Source organism: Grus americana, chromosome 8, assembly GCF_028858705.1.
Source record: "Grus americana isolate bGruAme1 chromosome 8, bGruAme1.mat, whole genome shotgun sequence".
Taxonomy (NCBI): domain Eukaryota; kingdom Metazoa; phylum Chordata; class Aves; order Gruiformes; family Gruidae; genus Grus; species Grus americana.
The window spans coordinates 3,027,483-3,047,942 of record NC_072859.1 but is presented as its reverse complement, the minus strand read 5'-3'; positions in this window follow the sequence as shown (position 1 = coordinate 3,047,942).

Genomic DNA, 20,460 nt, shown 5'->3' with positions numbered 1-20,460 from the left:
GTAATCAGCAAAATTTGTATTTTGGAGGGGAAAAGGAGGTTCCTGCTGATAAGAAAGGCTCTGTTTCATTCTAATCTTTTTCACCTGTTGAACGGTTATTGATGACTTTCATTAATAGTGCTTTGTTGTCATGCTATGTAAAAGAGAATAATCAGTCCTGCATTAAGCTACATGTAAAAAGTCTGTCTTTATTTGCATGGTAATGAAGTACTACCTAAGGTGTTAGAAGCAGAATCAATAGGCTAATGAGATTTTATGCAAACAATGTCAAGTAACAACCTGGTCTCACCCTTAGATAAAAGGATTTGTTTGAAGTAGGAAAATAAAGGGTGGTGGTTTTTTTTTTTAAAAAAAGATGTATCTTTATATCAGTGCAAATTGAAACATTGAAAAGAACTTTTTTTTTGGTGTAAAGTATTACAGAAAATAATTCCAATCACATGCAGTAGTAAATAACAACCTCATCAAGCCAATTCTTACAAGAAGGAGCATAGTCTTGTACATCAGTTTCATTCCTTTCTTTGGTGCTAATATTTAACCTCAAGCATGAAGTATCTAGAAGTCCACAGCTGAATACAAACCATCCTCTCTGGAATAATAATAATAATAAAATAATAAAAATTGCTTACGGCTTCTTGGGTAACACTCATGTACTTTGCAGTTGGGGAAGAGACGACTTTGCAGGTGAAGAACTGACCATAACGGTACAACGTCTTGACTGAGATAAACATGCTGCAATGTTTTGGAAAAGAGTGAGGATTTACTTTCTTAGCTTTATGTGTTTGCCTTTTTTTATTCTATTATACTTACAATTGATTCTTCATAACTTTGAAGTGAAACGGTATTGCAGAACGCACATTTTTCAGCAGGACTGTTTGGTTGAAAATTACGATTTGCTGCAGCTTTTGGTGGGGAGAGGGAACCGAGCTCCGTATCTTGTTGGAGGGAGACGGAGAAAGCGGCATTTGGTCTGCTTAGCCCCATTAGGCCTGGGCTAGGGCATGGGGAAACCACCTGATTTTGTGTTATCACGACAGTTAGCCATGCGCAGCTCTGAGATGCTATGTAATAAGGGAAATACGTATGGAAATATGGATTCGGCTGTGTGACGTATTTGAAAACTCATAAACTATGGGTTTATCCAACACGTACCAAAAATACAAACAGTGTAAACTATGCTGCTTTATTACAGACACGCAAAAAAACCAGAGATTGAGCAAGGCGAGATCAAGAACCTCAGGTGGAAACAAAAAAATTCAGTAAAGATAGAGCTAAATGATTCTCCTTTTCCATTTTCCCAGCTAGCTCAAGCGCGAGAGAGAAAAACACATTTTTATCTGGAAATCTGCCCTCCCACCAAAAATCTTCATTCTCTTTGCGTAGGAAATAAAACACTTTTATATATTTTCTCAAGCGCTCCAGTGCTTCTGAAGGGGTTTGTTTTCACGAGCAGTACCATGGGTGCAATAGGCGTCTGTCTCACAGCTGGAGACAAACTGAGATGGATGGTGATGAGAAGGACGGGGAGGGCGGGAAGGCTTCCTGCATCCTCGCACCTAAGGATGCATTTTTCCTTTCGGCTGCTCCTACCATAGGAGTGATAGGTCCCAGTGCTGGTAGCGGGATTGGGTATGTGCAGCTCCGAAATGGCCCTGGCGCCGTGGAACCTGTGTTGTGGCATCCTGTGAAAGAAGCACGCGCTATCCCCAAGTCTTGCCTTTTTCTTCAAAACTGGGTGGAGGTAAAGGGTCATGTTATCGTGAGCGAGATTTGGGTGGCGCAACAGAAACGTGTCTTAATCGCAAATCCCTTCTCGGAGGCTGGCGGTGCCCGCGGTGAAGGCAGCTCTGCCTCCACTTCACGCAGCTCTGTCGGCAGTGGAGGACGAGAGAGGAATGCCCAAGGCAGACAGCGCTGGGAGGCTTCTGAGAGTGCTCGTCTCTCAAAAGATGAGTGTCTCTCATCTCTTTGGCATGGCTTTACTTCGAGATGCCAGACCCTTCAGGCCAAGGCGCTTCTGTGTTTTTCTCCAGGACTGAAAATATATCTAATCTATGTGTTTTGCTGATAAATAGATAAACTGAATGAATTTGCACTAAAATAAAATGATTTCTTGCTAAGGATGCTAATGAATCCTGTTCCTTATAAGAATAAAACAGAACTTCCGCATTTGTCCGTTACTGCTTCCTTTTTTTTTATTTTTTATTTTTTATTTTTGCTTTCTGATGAAATCAAGCCCCCTAAGCCATGGGCAAAGCAGCATTTCATGGCAGAGCACTTGTGAAATGTGCCCCATGGTGAGATCTGTCGGCTTTGAATTTCTTTGGGATACTGCCAAGACGCTCTCTGAAAGACAGCCCTGCAAGCGAAAGGAGCGCTTCTTGAGGTGAGTGATGCTTCATTTGACTTGAAAATTGCAGACTGTGCTTGGGGAAGGACTTTAACAACCCTAACAGCGTTTGTCAAACAGGGTTTTTTGTGTGGGTTTGTTTTTGGTTTTGGTTTTTTTTTTTGGTGTGGGGAAGAGGATGAAAAAGTCTTTTTGGCTTTTAGGAATTTAAAGCTGTTGTCTCAGTCTGGGTGTTGTCTCACCGATTTCTTTTCACCCCCTTCCCTTCACCCACATCTGGCTGCAGACCAAGCGAGATCTGCGCACAGGTGAGCACGAAAATGCCGCCCTAACAGCAAGCGCCTGCTGCAAACTGCTTCCCAGCTCCATCGTCATCGCTGTGGACCGCATTTTTGAAGTGAAAGGTAGAATGCAAAAGCTTTTAAGCTTCCTGTGCTGTCACTGCTGGGCACGGGCAGGGCGATGTTCCTGCTACCCGGAGGCAGGGAGCCGGACTTCACACGACGTGCTGCGCTTGCTAGGCTAGCGGTGGGTTGGTGATGCTTTCTATTTCCACGTTTTAGCTGAAGACCAGATCAAAACTAAGTAAAATTGGAGAGTAAAACAGACAGGAGGGAAGAAGAGGTTTGGCTGGCATGTTGTTCTCCATCAGGTCTTCACAATTTTGTTTACTGAAAACAACATAAGTTTTCAATTATGTATTTATTGGATTTTTAATCGAAAGGACTATTATTAAAAACCTCTGACAAGCCAGATAAGGCCTTCTGTTTTGGTTTTAACAGGTCTGCTGAGAACTTATGATATAATCTATAACTATTTATGAGTTAATTTCTTTCACTGTTATAATTTTTTTTTAATCCTTCTGCAAGGTCCTTCAATTTCTCCTACTGTGGAGCCCAAGGGAACCAGAAAATTAAAATCTAAGGCAGCGATCACAGTGAATTATAATTTTACTGTTTCCCATATGAAGAATTAGTTTCTTCCATTTCTTGTTCTCGTTACAACCTTTGTCATGAACATAAATTATCAAAATTTTTCATTGTTTAATATTCAATGATGTAAATTGTAGTGGAAGGAAGACAGTTTGACCTTTATGCTGCACTGCTTTCTGGTTTGGATTCCTTTTCCTGTGTCTTTAACAAAAGAATAATCAAAACAGACGACTTTTGCAGTTCCTGATAAAAGAGCCATTGAGACATTAGTTTTTTTGTGGTCCTCGGGTGTGGAGATACCCCGTGGGGAAAGGTAGTGGCAAGGGGGTAATGGGCATGGGATTTCCACTTCTTATGACGTGCTGGGATTTCTTATATGGCCTCCACAATGGAATTGAACTCATTCTGCTGTGGGGATGCCTGATGAACATCCAGATAATTACCTACTCTCTACTATTTTATCATGAGTTTGGTAAAGAATATAAAACAGTTCTTGGGGGTCTTGAACAGGAAATTTTTGGCAGCGCAATTAGGCTTTTTACAGATGTACTATAAACTCCTTAGGAAAGCTGAATTGAGCTTTGAGATGACAACGAAATCTCCAATCTCAAGCCAACTACCAATTTTGTTACGGGTGTAGATGGCCTTGGCATAGGTTTCTATGAAACAGTTGAATGAGAAATAAATGAGTTGTACTTTTTTAAATCAATAAGGGTTTTTGGGGTTTTTTTGTTGGGGTTTCAGCCCCCAGTAATTTTCAGTGAGGAAGCACTGGTGTGTCATGGTCACAGACCATGCAGTGAGGATCAACTAAGGCACAATAAACCCTGTAACGCTCAGTTGTGTTTGACAGTTTTGTCTCGCATTTTATTGCTTCAAGTAAATGCAGTATATTGGTTTCTTTAGAATTACAAAGAATCACAGAAATTTTTTTTTGCACATTTCCTTTAGCACCAGCATTATTTTCCTGCATATGTTACATTCCCCTTTCCTGACTACTCTTTATTATATTCTCCTTCTCCAGTGCTGTATTTTATATCCTCTTTACAGAAGCAGCGGAAAACCTGCAAGTGCTGTTCACCTGGGTGGATGCCTGTTGACACAACTACGACCGCAGTTTCTCAGTTTCTCATGAGTTACGTGCAGTAGGAAGGAGATACTGGGGAAAGAAGTATTTCAATGACTGTCTTCCTTCGGCTCGTGACGTAGGAGAAGAAAATGTGTAAACAGCAGAGACAGAAAGGAGAAAGCGGTGAGACCGGTGGAGAGATTTCATACGCCTAAATGAAGGTATCCAGGTAAGGCGTCTAACTATTCGGCTAAGTCAAATTGTCCTTGTGTAGTCCCTGGTTAGATGATATACGGGGACTAAGGGCAAACCCAGCCACAGCTCAGCAAAAGCTGCTCTCTCCTTTGCGGTGCTGGTTCTGTCCTTGCAGCAGCCTTGAACTCGTAGGACACAAAGGACGCAAATTGCTGTCGTCGTCCTTTCTCTGAAGTCGAACCATTTCTGCGGTCTCCCCGCACACCAGATCTCTTCTGACTCGTCTCCGGGCAAGCTGAGAGAGAGCAGGAGATGAAATATGGGCTGAAATAAAGGGCAGCTCCTGACTCTCTCATCACAGGCAAGGGACAAGTAAATAATCCCTGCTACAGACCTACCAGCACTGCCCTATTAAAATCTGACACGTCATTTATAGTCGGGTGTGGGAAACGCTGAGCGCTCTGTAACTCTGCGTTCAAAGCCAGAATGCCTACTTCAGGTGCAAATGCTCGGCGTAAAAACTCTCATCACTTACTTCTTTTACTGTATGTCCTATTAAGGTGATTATGTTAGGCACTGACGAGAGAATAACCTTCTCAAGCTATCTGTGCAATGGCTTTAGCATAGCAGATCATTTATGGGAGACGTTTTAGAAAGTCTGAAGTGCTATTTCCAGAGCGCTTATAATAGTGTGGAAATGCAGTTCATTTTATAGGAAGCACGGTTGTTAGTCAATACGGCAGGAATTGAAGGATAATGAAGAACAATTGTGGAGTGAAGGAACTAGTTCATAAAGCACTATAAACCTTCTAAGACACCAGTTCTAATATGATCCATTTACTGAAAATAATCCATTTTAGACATGGAGTTTTTTGCTATGCAAAAATCTTGAAGAATACAAGAATTCCTCTGGGTTTTACTGAGGGTACTGAGACGCTTAGCACCGAGTAAGTGCCTGTGTGGTTTTTTCCAGTCTGGGCAACGTGGGCTGGACAATTTTTCACTTAACTGGGACCTCCTGTAACAGTGCCATAGCTGCTTTTTTGTGTGTGCTTTGCTTTACGTGCATGTTTAAGTGTTTCCCTGAAGAGCCTTGTTTTCTGCAATCCCAGGAGCAGGTTTTGCTTATGGGTATAAAGTGATCAGCATTTAGTTCAAAGTAGTTGCATGTAAATGTGAAATTCCTACACAAAATAAATCTTTCCACTTCGCAGAAAAGGTGGTTATTGGTATCAGGTTATTATTCTGTGTGAGAACTTTGATAATAACATTTGTCTCTCTAATTCCAGGGATTTAATTTTGGAGTAGTATGAAAAGGAAATCAATGTAAAAGTTTATGTTGTACCTCAAAACCAATCAGTATTCTACCTTCTTATTAATTATATGAAGTTGAAAAATATCATTTCAGAAAGACATTTAACTTAAATGCCTCTAGCAAAGTATAGAAAGATGACGTCAAATGGAAAAAATAATGGGCAAGACTTATCCACAGCGTGGTTCCACATGTGTTCTTTGTGGCCATTTCAAACAGCATCTCTCTTGCCATTACATCACCTCTTGTTATTATCTGTGGAATGCAGGGCAAAGCAATGTTGTTGGCTTTGTGTTTGTGAACCTGGCTAGTGGTGTCATTTAATCTTCTAAGACTTGACCTACCTGATAAAGTGGTTTAATTGCAAATCAGTCCATTCCTCTTTAGACTCCGAGGAATTAGGCTCATAGCTCTACTGCTGTGCCCCTGTGGAAGAAAAGAAAAAAAAGAATCATGGCTGAAATTTAGAGAAGGGTCTAAGCATGTGCCTAATCCTAAGCAATCCACGGGAGTCAATAGGAGTTAAATACGCATAAATGGTTTGCTGACTTGAGCCTGTGGGCAGTGGAGCCCATCAATAACAAAACTAAGTGGATTAAGTTGAGGCTATTGTTCAAGAGAGCCTGTAAAAAAACCAAAACAACAAACCCTTGTGGTAAAATCAAACATGCTCCAGTGCTTTCCTGAATAAGAAAGTTTTCCTAATGTGGTGCTGCAGTGTATGGGTTCAGATGGGAAGAGGATCATGGGTTCCAGTAAAGGACTCAAAATATAAAGGGATATGCAGAAGGTGGCTAGCGAGAGACACGCGGAGGCAGGTTTAAAGTGAAAGCTGGAATGTGGATTGACAGAGCAACAGCTGAACAAAACCGGGTGGCAGCTAGCCCCTGGCATTCGAATCATCCAGCGCCAGCATTTCATCAAAAACCAAAAAAAGAATCAATCAATAGCAAAGGATGCAGAGCCAAATGTAACCCTTTGCTAGCCAAGTGTGCAAAATTTTCCCAGAATATACTTATAATCAGCTTTTCAAAAAATAGAATAGAGTGCATGGCTTTTCCCCGGGGGTGGAAAGGTCGGGGAAGATGTTTTTTTTGTGACACGGGAGGCTATGAAGAGAGAATAAAATGCAAAAGCAGAGATGAGGTCGAGCCCAGCAGACGCTTTTTCAGCTATGTATGAAAGCAACACACGTGGAGAGCCACCACTGCCGGCAGGGAGCCCGGCTTCCTGGTGGCGATGCTCTTATTAGTTCATAATGTGACACAACCCACTGACATGAAGGAGAGCCCATCTAACGGGTACCGAGAAGACACCGACCACTAAAGGGCATCAATGGCTGTAGCTTCTCTAATCACTGTGTGATATGCTAAGGGAAAGAAATGAAAGACTTGCGGGGAAAGGACAGGAAAATGTTTGAAGAGCAGCTCTTTAGGCATGAGGGAGGCTTTTAGGGCTTGGAGTAGATAGTTAGAGAGGTTCCCCCCGACCCCCATCTCTATTTATATATATACATATATATATGTGTGTGTGTGAATGTTATTCAAAAAGTTTGAAATTCACACGAAAGGTTTTGCTTCAAATATATGACCTGAATTTCAAGCTAAGCTCCATTTATTGTAGAGAGTATATAAGGAGAGGTGTTCTGAAGAGTAAGAAAGAGACAAATGAATTCCAAGGAAATAGAGAGCAAGGGATTTCTTGGGAAAAAGGGACACTTGCCAACAAGCACGGAATCTGGGATCTGCAGAAACCCTTTTTCAAATGGAAAAAGAAATATAGCATGATTTATCTTGCCTTTGTCTTAGATAAAATCTCCATTTTGGGCAAGAACAGATGTTAAAGAGTATTCCTGTCCTTTCTGTAATTTTTTTTTTTTTTTTTTTTAGCTTGTGGGCCACTCTGAGAGTGGAGAGTGGTAGCAAGAAAGGAAAAATAAAGCAAAAAATTAAATCCTATGTTTAACAACAACAACAAAATCCTCTCTTTGTTGTACTTTATTGCATGTAAGTCACATCAGAGAGTTGGACTCTTTGAACATAACAAGACTGCAAAACTTTCAGAGGTAGAAATATAACAAATCCATTACTTCATCTAAATTAGCAACTCCTAGTTAACAGTGCGTGATTCTTTCTTTTTCTCTTTCTTTCTTTCTTTCTTTCTTTCTTTCTTTCTTTCTTTCTTTCTCTCTCTCTCTCTCTTTCTCTTTCTCTTTCTCTTTCTCTTTCTCTTTCTCTCTTTCTCTCTTTCTCTCTTTCTCTCTTTCTTTCTCTTTCTCTCTTTCTCTACGGGAAATATGGTATTAGAGGACCTAAGTAAATTCCCGAAGGAGCCACTGGATGGTTGGGCGCTGGCTGGCATGAAGAGCAGGCGAGGGCTCTTCCCAGGCTCAGCATCCATCCCGCTCTGAGGTTATGAATTGCCAAAATTTGGACTCAGCAGTTTCAGACTCCTTGACAGGATGTGATCTTCCTTGAAAACAAATCTGGGAGGCTGTTTCCAGCGTTATAACCTACCTGTAAATTGCACAGGCATAGACACAAATTAAATCACAGATTTTCTTCTGATGACATACTGCTAAAGAATAAACCTGAATAAAACTGAATTATTGAACAAAAAACAACCCCCAAGAGTAGCAAAATTTTCACATATAGTGCAAAGCTTTATAAGACGTGTTTATTGTTCTTGATTTCCTCTGATTTCATTTCACAGAGACACCCTAAACCTCTCTCTATAGCGCGCACACGCGCACACCCTCTCTCTCTCTAAGTGCTCACCTGTGAGCCTCACCAAAGTTTGATCAAAGGACGTGGAATAATGTGGTTTTCACACACTGGTTATGACCTGTGATTTCTCCTTTGCACATCCTCCTTAACTGTGCAGTGAGCGAAACCGAACCTTAGGTGGGGACCTGCCTCGAGTCTGGAGTTTGGAATTGGATCTAAGTGGAAACCAACAGCTTGACCAGGGTCAACCACTTCAGATGGTCTTACCTAGATTGGAAGGAAAAAAATTATAAAAATTACTCTTTATTGCAGCCACAAACACCAGAGTTATTTGAAAGCTAAACCCCATTATTTTTTGTTCTTTCTTCTAGCCTCTGCCTCCTACCCGATTTCAGCATATTACAGAACAGTTGCCTAAGGTATTCGGTCTTCCCAGCCCGCCCTGCTGCCATATATGCAGATACATTTCTGACGATTAGCCCTGTGGTAATATTGGGATTAGCTCATTTTTCCTACCAGATTTGTTTCATACCAAATTTATCTGAAAAGCTATGGGTTTTTACAATAAAACTATGCATAGCTTACTGTTTCATTCCTAAAGTGATACTTCCTTCTCATCTATCAAAATAAATGTGGCACTCACTGTAATTCATTCAAAATACAATCTTGCTCTGCTTGATAATGATTGTTTTCACTTTCCATAAAAGCAGAGAAGAATTCCAGATCCCAGGGAAGTTGATGAGAAATTTGTAATCCAGTGGAACCGACTTGCAGCAAGATTGGTGAGTTTTCTAACAAAAAGAAAAAAATACTCTTTTTGTGAGTAAATTAAGTCCCTTACAGCTGGTTTAATACATATATATGTGTCAGCTGTGAAAATAATGCAAAGGACAATAACACTTTCTAATTACTTCTTTCATCTTTGTGAAGTTCCTGACCACAGTTTCTGAACAGGATAGAAAGGTCCTGTTGTGCTCCCAGGTGAGATGGGAAGAGGTAGAACTACTGGAGGATGCCTCGTGCCAGGTTCCCAACTGTGAAAATCCAACATTTCCATTTTGAAGACCTGAAGATGTACTAAATATGTAGCAGAAGTGCTGATTGTCTTGCCTAGAGGAGGAATACTTGCCCATATTCTAGTTCCTTCCTGCAATAGATGTTTCTTTATTTATGTAAAGTTAAGTAGTGTTAGCAGTAGCCTCCTTGCATAGAAATGCATCTGAGACTATGCCAAAGGGTTCATGCTTTTAGAGGAGACAGGACTCAGACTTGGACAGAGGAAGGCATTCAATTTATTTTTTTAATCTCCATGGAACCAATAACATTTTATCACGTCCTCTTTCTTCTCCTTCAGGTCTGGGAAACTGCCCCCAACTCCTCATTTCCATTTTTTCCTTTACAAGAAACCCAAAATGTTGTGTATGAACTTAAAGCGAATGCTTTACTTGTTGTTTTCTGCCCATGGGCTATTTCATTTCAGAGGAGAAGGCAACAATAAATTAAATTTGGTATTATTCTCACTGTAAATTTTTTAATGATATTTTTGCTCAGCTTCTGAACGGAAGATTGAAGACTTGCGCAGCTCTTTGTGTAACCTCAGTAAGGTTGCTCCTGTGGGAGCTCTGAAGATGGACAGGTTGATTCCTACACCACCAAAGTGCTGCCACTTCCTACGCTGGCTGGGGAAGGGAAATCTTGGCTCATGGAAGCAGCAGATTAAGTCAGGCTGCAGTTTCACATTTTGTTTTGTGACATTTTTGAGCCTATTGATTCAGATTCACTGAATTAGTAGGTCAGCGCTTTTGGATTGTTCCTGTTGGGTAACAAAATGTTAAAAGAACTGCACCACAAGCGCAGAGATAGCATTAAACTCATCAGACTGATGTTTGGAGCTCTGGGGTGACGAGCATAGGTAAGGGCGAGTGTTTGGAAGGGAAGTGGGAAGCCCTCAGACAGCGCTGGGCAGCAAAGGGCTGAGATGCAAAGTGGAAGGGAGAGAACAGTAGGCAATGCTAATTAAGTAAAAAAAAAAAAAATAACATTTTGTGTGTGTGATGCCCTTCTAGTTAGTGTCTGGTATAATTACTTCAAGTGACATCATTCATTCATGCTGAGTTTGAGCAGCGCTAGTGTTGTTTGTCATGGTTCCCATATTATACACCTTGGAGTTTTTTGGGTAACTTAATTAAGCAGCGCTCATTTGTTTGAAAGGTTATGTTAGCTTAATGTTTTCCCCTCAGAGTTTATTTTGAAGTTTGATGGGATTGGTTCCTTATTTCTGTGTGTCTGATATGGTTATCTGTTGTTTTGTTGTTGGGTTTGTTTTTTTTTTTTTAAATAAAACTGCACACAGACTAATGAGTGACTCAACAAGTAACCAAACTCTCCTGGTACCTTTCCCCTGAATTCTTCCTGAATTAGTTTTATTGATATCAGTGAAAACAGACACAGGTCAAAGGCTTAAATCTTTTCCTAAAACAGCTAAGCGAACTGTGGCAGGCATGTCCCAGCATGAAAGTTAAGGAAATTCAGGGCTTAATGGAGAGCTCATTAAATTCCAACGGGCAGTAACGCATATAAACTGTTACATGCAAGGAGTGGCAGTATTCAGACATATTTATGAAGTTGATAAATGGAACAAATGAATTTGGTGTGTCCTTGGGCTAACTCAGCAGGGCACCTGATGCCTTTCTGCTGGAGGGAAGAGGCTTGACATTTCCAGACTGGGCAACCAAGGCAAGTCTCAGTGCCTGTGACATCTGGGGAGGCATTTGCTCTCTACCCGTTTCGGGCGATGAAAGAATCAAGAAGAGGTTTTAAAAGAGGTTTGTGGAGATAAGGAGGGCAGCTCAAGCTGACCCGGTGGAGAGGTGCACAGAGTTTCATCATGGCATCTGACCTTTCTCCCTTCCTCCTGGTAAAGAGTGCTTCTCTGCAGTGCCGTAATCGGACGTGCTGTCCGAGCTCCTTTCAGCACAGCCTGCCCAGGAAAAAAGGCAAGAGCACAGAGTAAAATAATTTATCAGTCTTGGTAGAAGTTTTCACCCCAGGATGGTGATGTATTGGAGCATCAGAAAGGGCAAAAACTTTGGTTTAGACTTTCAATAGGAGAGCTTAGTTAACAGGAGGAATAAATTAAAGGAGAATAAATAGGAACTCTTACCTTCTGCCCATAATAAGACCTTGTTTCCTGCTCTCAGGATACTGAAAATGATGATTAATAATTTACAAACCTGCTGTCTGTTCAGTAGGTTGTGAGTTTATGCAGCAGTACTGGAATTTATAATAGCTCTAATCCCAATTTAATTTGCAGCCTTCTGAAAGTGGAAGGTGGCAGAGGGACTATGATAGGAAAGAGTGATTCACGGTAGATTATGACCAAGAGTGAATGGAAATCCTGTGTTCAGCTTCAACTGCGGGGATGTGGAGAGGGACAATAAGTATATCTGAGAGAAAATTTACACTGGGGTACTGAAGCTAATACCATGAAACCTCATCAGGGTTTTGAAATCCAGATTGCATTCCAGAAGCTTAGAGCTAATATCCCAACAATACAGCCTTTAAAAGTATTCAAGCTTAAAAGTGGGGTAATATTGACTTTGTGTGCCCCAAGGTTTCCGTACAGTTTCCCTACAGGGGAGCTAGCGCAAACTCTTCTCTGACTTTTATTTACAGGTTTGAACCTGGAATAGCTGGTATCTCCAAGGTGGTCTGAACCCATATCTCCGTGAATGTCTGTGGAACCACAGGATGTGCTTACGCCTCTGAAAACACCGTGAGTCTTATTTTGCTGCCAAAAGCCTTAATTAAAGTTAAGGCATCCTCAGCTGAGAAGCCATAGAGGTAATTTCTGATGATTCTTCATTTGGCTTTGAGTCATGGGTCTACGAAAAGACTGAAATACAGCAGGAATCATGGCTGTTCCAAACACACGTAACAAGCACATAGGGAAGAGCTGGCAAGGCCAGGACGGTGTAAGCTGCGATGCAGCATATGCTTAAATATGCATGACGACTTTTCATATGCAGTGGGTCAGTTTTTTTTTTTTTTTCCCTCTGAGACTATATCTTTGATTTATCCTGATGAAAAGACAATGTTCCTTTCAAACCCATTGACTTTTACGTTAGCCATAACTTGAGATTGCCTCTCAAGGGATCAGTTACCTTGGGGAGCAGAGAATTTCAAAAAGAGGCAGTTTAATGTGCAGTGGGATTGCCACAGCTGCAGTCCTTTCTTTTGCAAGAAGTGGTTTAAAGTTGATTTCAATGTAGGGTGAAGTTAAAAGCTTTTCACTGTTCGTTAACCTTTGTTTTGGGGCGATTCCATTAATAAGTTGTTTTCCCTGCTTTTGTTTTGCATCATTTCGCGTGTTCTTTTTGTTTTGCTTGCTGGCAAATACCTGTATTTTCTTGTCCTCTCTGCTGTTTGTCCTTGGTTTTGCTTTACAGTCATTTCAGTTATATTTTTTAGATATATTTTTCAGAGGAAGAGCAAATTGTGTCAGCTTGTTTAGAAAGATGAAGTTATTTAGTGAACGTGAAGGTAAGGATGTTTGAAGGCTCCTTTGTACCACTGAGTGCGCTCCCATTGATTTAAATTACCTTTCAGGGAAGTCCGTGGCTAATCAGCTTATAGCACATATATTTGGCGTATGTATGCCTAGTCCTGATATTAAGCTCTATTTCTAGGTATGTGTAGATTATTTTTAATTCTTTTATAATTACAGACCTCGATGTGAAAATGTAATCTACTTGCCTGTATTAACAGCGGAAGAAGAGATATCGCTTGTAGTCACTTCCACATGCAGAGCAATTTTAAGTCAATTGGTTTTATTTTTACTGTGCTCTTCACACTCATATGCCTCAAATTGGACTGAAGCCATTTGAATTTATCTGCTGTATCGAGGCAATGAAATGACAAGGAGTGGTAGTCTTTGAGGATGGATTACTTTGGATCCCAGTATCATTATTTGCCTTTAGAAATATAGTGAGACGTTCAATCCAAGGAGGGATACTTCAGTTTTTTAATTAATAGTTTCAGGATGCTATTATTAACTTTTAGCTTCTTTCATTAATTAAAGATTATAGCTATATGGTCGAACAGGTAGAGGGAAGAATGCAAAGAGTATGTGATGAAGTCTGACAAAGAAAAGGATGTTCTAACTCTTTTAGCAAAAGAAAAATACGTCACTCTCCATCAGATTTCTGGATTTTAATGTTGAGACTCTAACATGATCCAAAGCAGATAGTTAATGTCTTTTAATCGGTAAAACATTATCACTCAGAGGACAGATAGCAAAGCAAAGTTGTTAAATGACAGTAATTTACTAGACCATATAAATTGTTTTGTACTTGTGAGTATATAATTTTAATCAAGTAATTAGTTTGGGCTATAGGTTTTTGAGTACAAATTTGAATATCTTGTTTTTGTCTGTGAATGCTAGAAATGTACCCTTCAGAAAGAGAATGGATTTAAAAATGTGAATATTTGATCTTACAAGATATTTGTTTTGACTGTACAGATATCAATCAAAACCTTCTCTACATGTAGTCATAAAGTTGTATTACAGCAGAAGATGCTTTACTGACAGACTGCATAGTATTTCATAGGAATGGTAACATGAAGGATAACGAGCATTTCTCCCAGGTCTAAATCTCTTGCGTCCAGATACTTTGACTCTCAAAGTCACGTTGTAGGAGTCAAAACTTGGCCAATTTTAAAATTAAATTTTTCAATTCCTCACATGACAGAAAATGGAGCTGTGAAAAATTGTTTCTTTCTGCTGAGAATATGGACACCGTGTTGGTAATATCTGTGCTGTTCAGTTATCGTCTCGAAAGCCTTAGCTTTAAGGGGGGAAGGGGAGACTGCCCTTTGCTTCACTGGGCTAGCGTGCAGTTGGTCTTCTGCCCGAGTCTAAATGATGGTACTCCAACACGCAAACAGCATTTTGCAGATGAATTTGTATTCTTATTACAGGATTATTTTTGCAACCCCGGTTTGCAAGTGAGTTTAATACTAGTATCGCTGGTAATTTCTTCACGTTGCAATTATTAATTGTTAGACACATCACTGTCTAAGACCGCGCTGTGTGGGCAGGAGATCTGGCTCTTGATTGATAAGCTGCAAATGGAATTCTCTCCCCGAGGTCGAGAAAGAAGATTATTAATTGTATTTTGAACATTAGTCAAATAGTTTTCCTATATCACTGGAATAATAAAAGGTGATTTAAGGAGACAGGTCCTGAGCTGGTAGAAGTCAGTGGTGGCTTTCATCTGGGGAGTCTGGATAGGAATGATCCTGTAGCCATGGCATCACAGGACTCTTTTCTTTTGGGATTTTTTTGTTTTTTGGGTTTTTTTTGGCTATGGGGTTCCATTGACTTCATAGGGATGGACTTTCATTTCAGGCCTGTAATGCATCTTTTGCAGCTATACCTTCTTTGAACAATTCGTTTCTTGGACATGCCTGCTCTTCTGCATTGATTTTCCCCATTTCAGTTTTATTTTATCCTGTTTCTTTTTTCTGATTTAAGTTGAAAGTTCAGCTGATAACCAATTTTTCTCTAACAGTGGTTACATTATGTCAGTAAGTGGGAATAGCATAGCATCTCCATTTTCACTCAATGGGAAGTGACACACTGTTGATTAAAATTTATTGCTAATATGCTTTGATGAATGTTTCAGAGTATGTTATTGTTTTACTTTTTCATTTCTGGACACTTTCTATTTCTGTTTTATCAATTCTATTTCCTCCAATTGTTTTAGACATAATGTATGCTGCTAATAACATGCCAGCTTCAAAAATCAGGAGCAAAAAATGATACTTCTGCTGAAAATTACAGTTAGAGAGGAGAGTGATTTATAATGTTCTTTAAAATATGCAATTACATTTGTTTATTGAGATGCCAGTTACGTACAGAAAAATAAGGGAAGATGTTTGAATTTCCTGTTTCAAATTATTTAATATGGAGTCATAATTTATAGATGGAAGGCAGATTTACTGTGTAAGCTATCCCAGCTCTGATCAAAAGGACTAGCACCTCTTTAATTCTCCTTTAAGCTTCCAGCTTTCCTTGAGAAGACTTTCATGCAAGTTTGATAGGTGTTCAGTCCATTAATGTCTCAGTTTTTTTTTCTTTATCTGATAATACTGTGGTTCAGCTCACCATGTTCAATCACTCATTTGCCTTTCGGGGATCCAGGTCATGTGTTTCGTACGATTACTTCAGCCCGCTTTTGCAATAGCAGTTGGTAATAGTACCCACCTTACACTGGAATAAAGGAGTAAGGGAAGTTTGGCTGCTGACTAATGTAAATGAAAATATACCTAGGCTGGTGTAAATGAATTCTTATCTCTTTTCACCCTGGTTGCATGTATTTTGGTCCTTGAGGCCCCTTTTAACAAGGCACTGAAGCGTATGATGACCTTTACCCATGCAAACGTTTCATCTGGCCCATCTTCCATGAGCTCCCATCTTCCCACTGACTGCAGTTCCTCCAGGCTGTTGCTGGACGCTGACTCCTGAAGGCTTCTTGGAGGACAGGTATTCCTCCTGGAGTAATTCCTCTACAGAGCAGGAAGGCAGTTCCTGCGTGGACATGCTATTCTATGCACATATGTGCCCAACCGTGTTTTTCCAGCTGTCTCTAGCTGGGTCACCATCGCTGCCAGATGGCTGTTCTTCTTACCACTTCTTCCCTAGTTTCTCCTTTATTGAAAAGATACATGTTTTGGATTATTTTTCACCACTTGTATTAGCTAAGATGTTGTCATGACATCATAGGTGTCCAAATTAAGTCTTTTTTTCCACCCCCCCTCGCCCCCCCCGTCCATTTTTCCACTCTGTTTGCCTTTCTGGTGTTAACCCTGTCTCCCAATATAGAATAATTTGCCAGTGTTCTTAGTACGATTATTTCTACTCTTCCAGATCATTTAGGAAAATATTAAAGAACAGGAATGATAGCCACAATTCCCTTGTTACTGCAGAAGATGTCAACTTGGCATACTACTGCTCCTCATCGTCTTTTGTTTACATTCAATTAGTCAGGTTTTGGATCTGTCCAATCCAATTTGAATTAACATTTCAATTACTCTTTCATGAAAAAGAGAGTAAATGCTTCATTAAATTACATGCTTTATTAAAATAACCATTGACATCCACAAGTAAACTTTCTAACGTGATGTTTTACAATATAAGTGGGTTTGCACAAAATATCACAAACAGGCTTGAAATATGTATCATTTTAATTAGGTTGCAATTTAAAATGTTAGATTTTTAATGTCTTCTATATGAGGGAATAATAAACTGATCCAAAAGCTAGAAGGTGTCAGATTTCTTGAGAAAATCTCTGTGGTTTTGTAGGGAAATGCAGCATTTGGGTGCCTCTGAAATCACAAATCACAGAGCATCGTGCTTGTCGCTGAACAGAGAACAAAAAGATCATCTCCGTGCCCCGAGATATTGGTACGAAAAGTTTCCACTAATGGAGAGAGGTTTGGGGCTGAGGGCAGGTATCTGCCTGAAATCGTTTGCATTTGCCTACAGGGCAACTTCTGCTGTTGTGAGCAATGACAGAGCTCCCTTGAAGTCGGTGAAATAGCGTGAGTGTTTCTGACAGCCGCTTACTGCGTAACGTGGAAGAAGTGCACCATAATTTGTAACAGGTCTTTTAAGAAAATCCAAGTTCCTGTATCGTATGATTAATGGTTTCACTGCAATTTTGATGTTTTTACTGGATCATTTGTGGGTTTTGGAGTCCTCCCTTCTTTAGGTCACAATCTAGTCAACCAGTTAAGCACGTGTCTGACATTTAAGGATATACGTAAGTATGTCCATGTTCAGAGAAGAACTTACGTTTGCCCTTAACTCTAAGATGAGCTACCGCTGTGGGAAACTGGCTGTCGAGATACGTTTCTGTTCACATAGGTAATGGCAACCACTAAGGCGCTTAAACTTCGTATAAAGTTTGCCAGTTTTCTTGGCTCTAGGTAGTCACTCAGCAAACAAAATCAGATATTTTTCTCTTTCCATTTCCTCAGCAAGTATTTTAATTTAAATATACTTTTCCTCCTGGCCTATTTGCCAGTAATAAAGAACATGGTAAAGCAACTGTCAGTAGCTCGACTGGGGCAAAGCAATGTCTCTGCTCCTACAGTTGCAGAGTAGACTCCTAATTATGGTATGAATGTATTTTAGAATAAAGATTTAAAAAAAATACCATTTTTATTGGCTGTTCACATGCCTGCTATAATTAATTCTACACTGGGAAGTTTGCTTTCAGTTCAGTTGAACATATCTACTTTTAACCTTGATGACCAAATAATTTCTCATAAGCTCAGTCATGGATTAATGTTGAAAAGATGTAGGCGACTTTTTTTTTTTTTCCTGTTAAACCTTGCAGTCACCGACATCGTTGTGACTATATTAGCTGGAAAGCCATTTCATCACTGCTGCAACACTTAAGTACTTACAGGTTTGAAACAGCTGTAAGATGCCGAAAGCTGCTATGGAAATTGTAAAATATTTATTAATACAATAATGCTGCTTTATCTTGGATTCAATTTATAATTTAAATTGTGTATCACAAGAGTATCTTTGTTCTTGAAAGTAGTTTTGAAAATGACAGTTTAGACACATGCTGTAAAAATAAGTAGCTTGCTTTGCTTCATATATAGGCAACATAATTTGATCTTTAAATTTAAACAACCATTTCTTATTACATTCCTGAATAATGCATTTGGATATTTTCACTTCTGCTGCTGGAATACTGTTCACAGGCAGGAGAAAAATCTGACTACAGCTGAAATTCAAGATTTTTGTATAGCTGATCTTAGTTATTGAATTTGGAAGTAATACAAAGAATATGTCTGTCTTTCCATATTTAAAGCTTCGGAGAGCCTGACCCAGTCTCCAAGTGGTAGTGAAAAACACCACTCCTAAATGAAACACATGTTAGAGCCATTTCAAGAGTCAGAAATTTGCAGTTCTCCTTCAGCATCTACTGCAATGTGGTTTTGCGTAGGTAATTTGGAGCTAGTTTCTTCCATCCTTACTTGTGAAATGCCTTCAGGGGTGCTAAACATTTTTCACTTTCCACTATTTAAAATTGGGGCAATAATTTTTGACTGATGTCCGGATGTGGCCTCAGTGATGAGGACAGAGGAAACCACACTACAATTCAGCTTCCTCTGTGTTTGGTCCACCCCATGTCTTTTAATACTGCAGTGCTGATGGGTGAAGGAGGAGGAACATAGTCCACTTTCAGACCTCTACAAAATCTTCACCTCAAACTATCTTACACTACAAACCTGTTTTGAAACTTCATGTTATGTGTATAAAGAGCTTGGGGAACATTATTTGTGGAGGACCAGATAGCCTTTGACTTTGTCATGTCTAAGCATGTGGAGGAAAAGGTGGTTATCAGGAGTGGTCAACATGGATTCACCAAGGGGAAATCATGCCTGACCAATCTCATAGCCTTCTATAATGGCATGACTAGCTGGGTAGATGAGGGGAGAGCAGTCGATGTTGTCTGTCTTGACTTCAGCAAGACTTTTGACACTGTTTTCCATAACATCCTCGTCAGCAAGCTTAGGAAGAGTGGGTCAGATGAGTGGATAGTGAGGTGGGTTGAGAACTGGCTGAATGGCAGAGCTCGGAGGGTTGTGATCAGTGGCACAGAGTCTAGCTGAAGGCCTGTGGCTGGTGGTGTGCCCCAAGGGTCAGTACAGGGTCCGGTCTTGTTCAACATATTCATCAGTGACCTGGACGAGGGGACAGAGCGCACCCTCAGCAAGTTTGCTGGTGATACCGAACTGGGAGGAGCGGCTGACACAGCAGAAGGCTGCGCTGCCGTTCAGCGAGACCTGGACAGGCTGGAGAACTGGGCGGAGAGGAACCGTATGAAATTCCACAAGGGCAAGTGTAGGGTCCTGCACCCAGGGAGGAATAACCCCAGGCACCAGTACAGGTGAGGGCTTGACCTGCTGGGAAGCAGCACTGCAGAGAAGGACCTGGGACTCCTGGTGGACAACAAGCTCTCCACGACCAGCAGTGTGCCCTCGTGGCCAAGAAGGCCAATGATATCGTGGGGTGCATTAAGAAGAGCGTGGCCAGCAGGTTGAGGGAGGTTCTCCTTCCCCTCTGCTCTGCCCTGGTGAGGCCACATCTGGAGTTCTGTGTCCAGTGCTGGGCTCCCAGTTCAAGAGAGAGGAGGAACTACTGGAGAGAGTCCAGCGGAGGGCTACAAAGATGATTAAGGGACTGGAGCATCTCTGGTATGAGGAAAGGCTGAGAGAGCTGGGGCTGTTTAGCGTGGAGAAGAGAAGACTGAGAGGGGACCTCAAAAACACTTATAAATATCTGAAGGGCGGATGTCAAGAGGAAGGGGCCAGACTCTTCTCCGTGGTGCCCAGTGACAGGACAAGGGGCAACGGGCACAAACTGGAACACAGGACGTTGCATCTGAACATGAGGAAAAACTTCTTCCCTCTGAGGGTGACCGAGCACTGGGACAGGCTGCCCAGAGAGGTTGTGGAGTCTCCTTCTCTGGAGAGATTCAAAACCCACCTGGAGGCCATCCTGTGCAACCTGCTCTAGGTGATCCTGCTCTAGTAGGGGGGTTGGACTAGATGATCTCCAGAGGTCCCTTCCAACCTCTACCAGTTTGGGATTCTGTAAGATCTTTTTGTCCTATGGACATGCCATGGCTCCACTGGAAGACAGCTGAGGCACATCTGCATGATGTGGAGATGTGAATTGTCTGGGTTATAACAAGTCTGTAGTTAAATACAGAACCTCGGCTCCTTGTACCTGTAGTTTGAGCAAGTCCTCAAGTGCTCTTAAGCAGTGGAAATTGCTTCGAGAATTTGAC